The sequence below is a fragment of the Cicer arietinum genome, chromosome 2, assembly GCF_000331145.2.
Source record: "Cicer arietinum cultivar CDC Frontier isolate Library 1 chromosome 2, Cicar.CDCFrontier_v2.0, whole genome shotgun sequence".
NCBI lineage: Eukaryota > Viridiplantae > Streptophyta > Magnoliopsida > Fabales > Fabaceae > Cicer > Cicer arietinum.
Window position 1 is genome coordinate 15,114,913 of NC_021161.2, and position 11,057 is coordinate 15,125,969.

Genomic DNA, 11,057 nt, shown 5'->3' on the forward strand with positions numbered 1-11,057 from the left:
AAATGAGCCTCCTTCCACAAAATATGACGACTTAATGGTTGATTGGATTTCGTCTCTTGAAGCTATTCGTTAAGACATAAACAAAATATTAGTTATAAACTATAGTTTATAATCTACCACGTTGTATAAAAGTGATGTTTACTTACATTTTTTTCTCTAAACATGCATACCCCATACACAATTTTTTGTATGGATGCATTAGATTTTTCGCTCTCTCGCGATTTGCCGTACTTATACTCTATATATAAAAAAAATAACGATTGTGTAAAAAAATACGCTATGAATATGAATAAAACACACATGCTGATAATATTACCACAAAAGTGGGGTCTTCACGTTTAGCTACAAAAGCGCTCCACTCTTCATTTGATTTGTAGTGTTTGTATACTTTTGGAGCTTCAACATTCAAATTTCCATCACAATCTCTAAGTAGCAATTTGAAAAATGAGATCTAAGTCCTTTGTGTATTTTTCTGGTAACTCTAAGCACATAATTTTTTTGCACATCATCAACATTAAAAGCCGACTACAAACCAAATAAAGATAGAGTTTGAGTAAAAGTATTTCAATGGAAATAATTTTAAGTAACAAAAAAGTGGATTAAAAAAGTTATTTGTATATCATTCCACAATATATTTTTAGCATCCTTCAAAGCTTTATCTCTCCAATCATCAATTGTTATTGGGATATTTTGACGAACAACTGCACCAATGTAACTTACCATCATTGAATTGTTGGGCTCAATTGGCTGGCCACTTTGAATTCTGGTAACTCTAAGCACATAATTTTTTCGCACATCATCAACATTAAAAGTCGACTACAAACCAAATAAAGATAGAGTTTGAGTAAAAGTATTTTAATGAAAATAATTCTAAGTAACAAAAAAGTGGAGTAAAAAAGTTACTTGTATATCATTCCACAATATATCTTTAGCATTCTTCAAAGCTTTATCTCTCCAATCATCAATTGTTATTGGGATATTTTAACGAACAACTGCACCAATGTAACTTACCATCATTGAATTGTTGGGCTCAATTGGCTGGCCACTTTGAATTCATCCCACCTAATAAACTCATAGAGTAACTACGTGCTTTCAAAAGAGATAAAAAAATAAATTCTAAACAAAGTATAGTATACCTAAAATTTAATTCCATTGCTTCTTACTTTGATGACCTTTTGCATAATAGCTTCCCCACGTTTAACTTTGTTTTCATAACTATTAGTATTGACAACTTCATCATTTTGAAATCCATCTATCTACACATTTCACACAGTATAATTATTAGTTCAGTTCAGTATAAGTTCAACAAGTTCAACATATGACAAGTCTAAGTAGCAGTATAAGTTCAATGCTAGTACAAATCTAAGTATTAGTATAAGTTCAACATGCAGTTTAGTGACAACAGCAAATTAATAAATACAAGACCTGACAACAACAATCACTGAGTTTAAGGTTACGACTTCGCTTAAGTAGAAATGATAGGGAACAACGAGAAAAGGGCGCACTAGTTAGAAGAGTATCAGTAGGGTTCGTATGGAGAGGGTTTGTAGGGGTAATAGTGAAGATTATTCGCTCTAGGGAGAAGAAGGTCAGTAAGGTTCGTATGGAGAGTAATGAAGATGAAGAGTAGGTAATGTAGAGGAAAATGAAGAGGTTTTGCACTGCCAAGTTCGTAAAGAGAGTACGTAATGAAGAAGAAAATGAAATGGTTTCTTATTATCAGTTTACTTAAAAACCCTTTTACAGCGCTTGTCCAAAAAGCGATTTAAAAGACATAACCTATTACAACGTTTCCACAAAAAGCGCTTTAAAAGACTATATAAAAAACATCTTATGATCCTTTTACTGCGCTTATAGAAAGACTGTATAACATGCGCTATATGAGCATTTTACAACATTTATAGAATAAGTGCTGTAAATGATTTGTAATTTAATTTTTAAAAGTTTTTTACAACGCTTATGGACAAAATGCTTATGGACAAAAAGCTTTGTAAATGATTTGTAATTTAATTTTTAAAAGCCTTTTATAGCGCTTATGGACAAAAGTGTTGTAAATGATTTGTAATTTAGTTTTTAAAAGTCTTTTACAGTGCTTATGGACAAAAAGCTCTGTAATGATTTCTATTTTAGTTTTTAAAAGTCTTTTACAATGTTTATGGACAAAAAGCGCTGTAAAATTAGTTAAATACCTAAATAATTAGTTAAATACCTATATATCAATGCTAAATGTTAAATTACAATTTCAGTTTAGTTTCTGCAAAATACCTATATTTAGATTTTTTTCCATATAATTAGTTAAATACCTATATATCAATGCTAAATGCTAAATTACATGATCAATGCAGATTGGGATCAGTTCAAGTTCAAGGAAAATGCCCAGCCAAATATAGCTTTTTCAAGTTTAGTATAAGTCTAAGATCATTATAAGCAGTTCAAGTTTGGTAGAAAATCAATATAAGCAATTCAAGAACAAGTAGAAAATCAATATAATTAAGCAGTTCAAGACTTAGTTATGGCAAAAAATCAATATAAGCAGAAAATCAAATACAGTTCAAGCTAACTACTAAATGCTCAGTTTTGGCAAGTCAAACATATTGCTAAGTATAAATTACATGAAATTAGTTCTTGCAGTTCAAGTTACATGAACTTAGTATCAATTACTTGATGAGTTCAGATTACATTGCTTATATAAAACACTAAAACACCTTAAGATGCCCTTCTTCTTTTCTTGGTGCGATTCACATTTTTTGTCCCTTAACGATACGAAACGATGTCTTAATCCAAATTCCCTCATCATGATCATCTATAAGATATAAACCATCATCAGTTGAATCAATTTCATGTGGTTGTGATGTCACAAAGAAAATATCATTACCAACATCTTCATTGTTATTGTTATCATCACTTATTTTATTTGTCGATAAGACAATGGACCATTTATCATCAGCAAGATCAGTGACATAAAACACTTATTGAGCTTGCAACGCTAAAATAAAAGGCCCATATTTGTATCCCACCCTATTAAAATCGACAAGTAAGAACCCTAACTCATCAATTTGAACGCCATTATTATTATCGACCCACTTGCAACCAAATATGGGAACACGAAACATTGTGTAATCTAACTCCCATATATATTCGATAACCCCAAAATATGATAGATTTGCATATATTGGTTTTTGTCTTTTGCACTTGAGATATGCATCGCTTCAACTACTTGAGTGACTCCTCTATTTTGCACAGTGGTTTGATCATCTTGTTCTTTGGTGTAAAATGTGTAGCCGTTAATTACATAACAGTGTAAGAAAAGACATATAAACTCGGATCATTTGCTAGCCACCTCAATCTCTATGAAATTGAATCGGGGTCTACAACAAACATTGAGTTAATGTGATTTTTTAGCCATGTTATAAAACTTCGATTATGCTCTCATGTTATCCAATTTTAATTCCTATTCATGCTCAAACTAGATAACTGATCCATGTGTATTGTAACTTACGGTTGAACATCATCATCATTGTGCAGTACATACAATTGTGCATGCTCTCATTATGTCCTTGATATAGTCATTATTATATTTCCAATTATCCATTCTCCTGTTATTCTTCCCGAATGACGAGACATGGGAAGCCCAATGGATTCAACATTGGATAGATATTCAGTACAAAATTCAGCAGCTTCTTCGACAATGTACTGTTCAGCAATACAACCTTCTGGTCGACTTCTACTTTTTATGTACCCTTTTAATATTTTCATATATCATTCTATCAGATACATCCATTTCATATATGCTGGCCCTCAAAGTTGTGTCTCCTTAACAAGATGAACAGTAAGGTGAACTATTATATCAAAAAACGAGGGTGGGAAATACATTTCAAACTCACACAAAGTAACAATAATTTCCCTCTTAAATGTCGGTAATTTTTTAGGATCTATAACTTCACTACAAATTTCCATGAAGAAGAAACATAATTTAGTTATGGCTCTTCGAACTTTTTCAGATAAAATGGAACGTATACCTATTGGTAGAAAATGTTCCATTAGAACATTACAATCATGGGTCTTTAAACCTTTTAACTTGAGGTCTTTCATGCAAACTAAAATTTTAATATTTGAAGAGTATCCTTCTAGAACTTTAACTTCGTGTAGAAATTTACATAATTTTTTTTTCCTTTCTAGATAGAGTATGAGCGATTGGAGGTAGATATGTGCGGTTTCCTTTCTTTACGGGACCCAATTAATTTCTTATTTCCATATCGACCAAGTCCAATCTTGCATTGGTGCCATCCTTAGACTTTCCCGGAACATTGAGTAACATACCAATAACACTATCAAATACATTTTTTTCAATATGCATCAAATTGAGAAAATGTCTTATATACAATGACTTCCAATATGGAAATTTAAAGAAAATTGACTTTTTTTTTCCACCCAGTTTTGACAAGCTCTCTCACAAAAGGTTTGCCAAATTTATTGGTCAAACCTTGTATTTTTTCAAATATTTGATATCTAGTCGGTGCTAAAGGAGCAATACCTTCCTCTGATTTTCCATTGAATGCATTTCTCCACCCACAATACTGATGACTAAAAGGTAAAAATCTATTATGTCCAAGAAATACGTTCTTCTTACAATATATTCACATATAGGACATGCAAATTGACCTTTAATGTTATATCTTGATAAATTACTATATGCAGGAAAATTATTAAGTGTGCCGAACAACATAACCCTCAAATTGAAACATTTTTTCTTATACCCATCATAAACTTCCACACCTGTCTCCCACATATTTTTTAAATCTTCAATTTAAGGAGTCAAGTATACGTCGATATCATTCCCCGGTTGTTTGAGTCCAGAAATTAACAGAGACAACATAATAAATTTACGCTTCATACATAACCATGGAGGTAGGTTATAAAACAACAAAATCACAAGCCACATGCTGTGTGAGATGCTTTGAAGACGATGTGGATTCATTCCATCAATAGAAAGTGCAAGTCTAGATTTCTTGACTCTCTCTCGAAATCAAGATACTCGTGTTCAATTTTTGCCCATTGTGAAGAATTTGCATGGTGTCAAAACTTTCCATCTCTAATTCTTTCATCTGCATGCAATGTCAAGTGTTTTGAATCTTCTTCACTATGATAAATGCGCCTAAATCTTGGTATTATAGGAAAATACCCCACGAATTTTGCTGGAGTAGATTTTTTCTTCTTATATCGAGATACATTGCATTTCAGAAACACCTTCAGTAATTCATATTTGTTTCGAAATAAAATGCAATCCTTATGACACGCATTAATCCTTTCGTAATCATGCCAATATAGCACAAAAATCATTTAGCCTCGTAGGTTCGACTGAGAAGTTCATTATCATCTGGCAAAATATCTTTTAGGAAGGGTAATAATGTTGTGAAGCTTTTATCAGACCATCCATTAATCACTTTTATGTTGTACAACTTTAATATCACCGACATTCTTGTGAATTTAGTACAACCATTATATAATGGTTTCTCTGCATTACTCAGCAAACTCTCAAACATTTTATACTGCTTTTGCAATCTCCTCAACTTGGTCCCGCACATATTTATCTATGTCGAAATCATTTGAAGCATATGTGGAACCATTCTCAAAATTAGTGTTTCCTTTTTTTTTCTCACCATGTCTTATCCAACATGTATAGCTTTGATCAATTTCAAGCCATACTAAATGTCCTACCAATTGATTCGATTTGGGTCTTTTGTATTCTTCACTGCAAACTCAACAAACTCCTTCACTCCATTTTCATACTATTTTGGACAATCCATTGACATACATCTGTTTTTGGTCCATTTTACACAAATGATAAGCTATTGATAACATTATACCAATCTATCATATATATAGTCTAATATTGGAAAATGGAAATCAAGGTCCATCGTTATGCATACAAGTCTGATTTCAAAACATAACAGAACAAACAGATTTCAAAACAGAACATATTTTATATGATTTATCAAGTAACAATTTATCTTATTTATCAAGTAATAATTTATATGATTTATCAAGGTTATGCCATCTACTACCAGGTAACATTTTATATGATTTATTAGGTAACAATTTATCAGTTTTAGTGACAACAACAAATTAATAAATACAGTACCTGAGACAACAATCACTCAGTAGAAATGGGCGCATAATAGAGGAGGATTCAACAAGAAGAGGGCGCACAATAGAGGAGGGTTTGCACAGTAGAGGAGAGGAAGGTTCGTAGGGTTAGAGAGATAACATATTAAATATGTTTTTATTTATTTATCAATAATATATAATAGCTAAAATTTGTGGTATACAGATTAAAAATAAAATCATGTGAAAGGGTTCTATACAGTTATATATATACTTACAAATAAAATTATATATTTAAAGGGAATGATTTTTATCAAATATGCACCATTTTATAGCGCTTATATACAAAACGCTTTAAAAGACTCTATAATTATGTGAAAGCGATAAATTTTACAGCCCTTATATATAAAGCGCTCTAAAAGCGTTGTAAAATAATGTCGGAGCGTTATATTTTATAGCGCTCGTATACAAGGCGTTATAAAAGTGTTGTAAACATTATGTGAAAGCGCTATGTGACCCTACAACATCACTTTTAGCAAAAGCACCATAAACATTATGACCCTATATACCCTACAACAGCGCTTTTGCAAAAGCGCTTGTCAGAAAAGCGTTGTTGTATCCTTCGTTAATTTTGAAATTTAATACAAGATCACTTTTAAATAAAAAGCGTTGTAAAAGGCGCGCTATAATTTTTTTTTTTGGCATAGTGTTCTTTCATATTTAAATGTTTATGGTATATTATTTTCTCTTTTTGTACTTGATTTGCTTATTGAAATTTTTTTATATATAGGAGCCATTGAGTGTTGATTATCATTAACGCCACATTAAAAATAATTTATTATTTGGATTTTGTACATGGTGATTTTACAAATCACTCGAAATTGAAGTTTATGCTTGATACGTAAGTATATCATTGTATCAAATATAAATATATGTGGTTGTTTTTGTGTGGTTATTCTAAGTATATTCACACTACGCCAAAAATGATATTTTATAGCGCGTCTTTTATAGCGCTTAATAAATACAAGCGCTGTTGTATAATACACGTAAAAATAATGGAGGCTACAACAGCGCTTTTTTGACAAGCGTTGTGAAAAAAGCGTTGTTGTAGGGTCATATAGGGTCACACAGCGCTTACACATAATGTTTACAAAGCTTTTACAGCGCTTTCTCAAAAGCGCTGTAAATTGAAGAGCCCTCACATATTCACATAATGTTTTACAGCACTTTTAGTTCGCTTTAAACACAAGCGTTGTAAAATATAGCGCTCCCACATTATGTTACATAGCTTTTAAAGCGCTTTTTTGACAAGCGTTGTAAATGCCTTGCACTTTCACATAATTAAATGACCTATTAGAGCGCTTATTACACAAGCGCTGTAAAATCATTCACTTTATATAAAAATCATTTACATTAAATAAATAATAACAAATTAATGAACCCTCATCTCCTCTACTCTGGGAACCCTTTTCTCCTCTACGTACTGTGCGACCATCTACTGCTCCTCATTTATAAAAAATTGGATACGTTGTCTCAGGTACTGTATTTATTAATTTGTTGTTGTCACTAAAACTAATAAATTGTTACATAATAAATCATAAAAAATCTATTCGTTTTTGAAATTTGATGATCTGTTCTGTTTTGAAATCAGACTTGGACCTTGGTGTCCATTTTCCAATATTAGATATGTGTACTATATATTGGTATAATGTTATCAGTAACTTATTATTTGTGTAACTGCATTTATATAGGTCATATAATATGGACCAGAAATGGATGTCTGCCAATCGATTGTCAAAACAGTATGAAAATGGAGTGAAGGAGTTTGTTGAGTTTGTAGTGAAGAATGCAAAAGATCCAAATAGAGTCGTTTGTCCTTGTTTAAAATGTTGTTTTGGAAAACGCGTTAGAGAAGATGAATTGGAAGCACATTTAGTATGGCATGAAATTGATCAAAGCTATACATGTTGGATAAGACATGGTGTGAAAAAAAAAAGGAAACATTAATTTTGAGAATGGTTCGACATATGCTTCAACTGATTTTGACACAGATACATATGAGCCGGACCGAGTTGAGGAGATTGTAAAAGCAGTTGAAGAAGATCTTCATAATTGTCCTAAAATGTTTGAGAGTTTGTTGAGTGATGCAGAGAAGCCATTATATAATGGTTGTACTAAATTCACAAGACTAAATTTGATGATCTGTTCTGTTTTGAAATCAGACTTGGACCTTGGTGTCCATTTTCCAATATTAGATATGTGTACTATATATTGGTATAATGTTATCAGTAACTTATTATTTGTGTAACTGCATTTATATAGGTCATATAATATGGACCAGAAATGGATGTCTGCCAATCGATTGTCAAAACAGTATGAAAATGGAGTGAAGGAGTTTGTTGAGTTTGTAGTGAAGAATGCAAAAGATCCAAATAGAGTCGTTTGTCCTTGTTTAAAATGTTGTTTTGGAAAACGCGTTAGAGAAGATGAATTGGAAGCACATTTAGTATGGCATGAAATTGATCAAAGCTATACATGTTGGATAAGACATGGTGTGAAAAAAAAAAGGAAACATTAATTTTGAGAATGGTTCGACATATGCTTCAACTGATTTTGACACAGATACATATGAGCCGGACCGAGTTGAGGAGATTGTAAAAGCAGTTGAAGAAGATCTTCATAATTGTCCTAAAATGTTTGAGAGTTTGTTGAGTGATGCAGAGAAGCCATTATATAATGGTTGTACTAAATTTTCACAAGACTGTCGGTGATATTAAAGTTGTACAACTTAAAAGCGAGTAATGGATGGTCTGATAAAAGCTTCACATAATTATTAACACTCTTAAAAGATATGTTGTCAAATGATAATGAACTTCCCAGTCGAACCTACGAGGCTAAACAAATTTTGTGCTTTATTGGCATGAGTTACGAAAGGATTCATGCATGTCCTAACAATTGCATTTCATTTCGAAACGAATATGAATTACTAAAGGTGTGTCTGAAATGTAATGTCTGTCGATATAAGAAGAAAGAATCTACTCCAACAAAAGTTGTGTGGTACTTTCCTATAATACCAAGATTTAGGCGCATGTATCGCAGTGAAGAAGATTCAAAACACTTGACATGACATGCAGATGAAAGAATTAGAGATGGAAAGTTTAGACACCCTGTTGATTCTCCACAATGGACAAAAATTGATCACGAGTATCCTGAATTCGGGATAGAGTCAAGAAATCTATGATTTGCACTTTCTACTGATGGAATGAATCCACATGATCTTCAAAGCATCTCACACAACACGTGGCTTGTGATATGCACATCTAGAGCAAAAACTTGTAAGTAATTAAACATCACTTTTATATAATGTGGTACATTATAAACTATAGTTTCTAACTAATATTTTGTTTATGATCTTAACGAATAGCTACAAGACACCCAATCTGATCAACCGTTGAGTCCTCATATCTTGCGGAAGGAAGCTTGTGTAAATAAAGATGGAGTGGTTGATAAGGAAAATATTCAAAAAGTAATAGAACTTTGTCTAAGTAAATTATCACTTTAATATTTTTTAATATTGTATTTTAAAAATGATATTGAACTTATCTATTTAATCCTACGTGTATTTTAGGAGAATCTCAAACAAAGTTTAGAAAATCAAAAGGACAACAAAGCTAGTTGCAAGGACATTCTCGGTAAAGTGTTTAATGTTCCTGAATACTCCGGTCGCGTGAGGGGGAAAGGATTTGGCATAACTCCTAAAAGCTATTTTTTACAAGAGAAGCGCCAAAATCCATCTAATGAGGAAGTATTAGAGAAGCTCAAATTCCTATCAGAGCAAGTGGCACTCTTGGTGAAGACGAATAAAGACAAACAACTTTCGGATCAGCTCCAACGTGAAATACAAATGGAGAGTGAAAATGCGAGTTGCAACATTGGTCTCAAAACTCTTCCCGAGGTAATTAATTACTTAATAAAATAAGAAATTCATTCAACCTAATTGTTTCGCAAACTTCAAAAATTGGAGGGTAATAAAGCTGCCAAAGTTGCTACTCAAAAACTGGATCGGGGAAAATCAGTTGTTGCTCCTGCTCCTAAAATAAGTCAGTCATGCCTTGCTCGATATGGGTCGTGTCTTGACATACAGGTAAAAACAAATATGGGCAGCAACAACGGCTCACGCATCATAAGCATGGATAAAGCTATATTCGAAGATGAGTATGAAGAACTACTTGAAAAAGAGCACATATACGAACTTCTCAACCATAAGGAGTTGAGTGCTATTGTCATCGGCTTATACATTAGGTAAAAATGACTTTTAATTGCATTTATTGGTAATTAATTTAATTTATTGATAATTAATCTAATTTGAAATTTTCACTGAAGGTTTTTGTATGAGAAGTTGGTGTGCTTGCGTAGATTGTCAAATAGATTTTTATTCTTGTCTCCGCATAAGCTTTATCCTATTAGGAAATAGAGAGAAGGATAAGTTGTTCCTTGCACCATATAATTCAGGGTATGTAATTATATATTCTTTATTTATATCTTTTTTAATTTATGAGATCTAGATCTAATTTAAATAAAGGAAGACTGGTGTCAGTATGTGATTGAAATGAAAATTATTTGATTTGCTGGGAAATGGCATGTTGCAAGGGATAGTTATATGAATATATGATAGTTATGTTATGTGTACTTCTGATAGTTATATGTATATGAATATGGCACATTTGAAAAGTTATGAATATGTAGTTATATGAATATGTAGTTATATGAATATGTATATAGTTATGTGTTGTTGTCAATATGTGAATATGTATATGAATATGTTGTAAATTGATTGTGTAAATATGTAAAGTTATAAAGTTAAATTACAAAGTTATATAGTTCTGTTGTTGTGTACTAATTGTGAAATGATTGTGTGAACTGATTCTGGATGAAAATGATTTTGGAAAAAA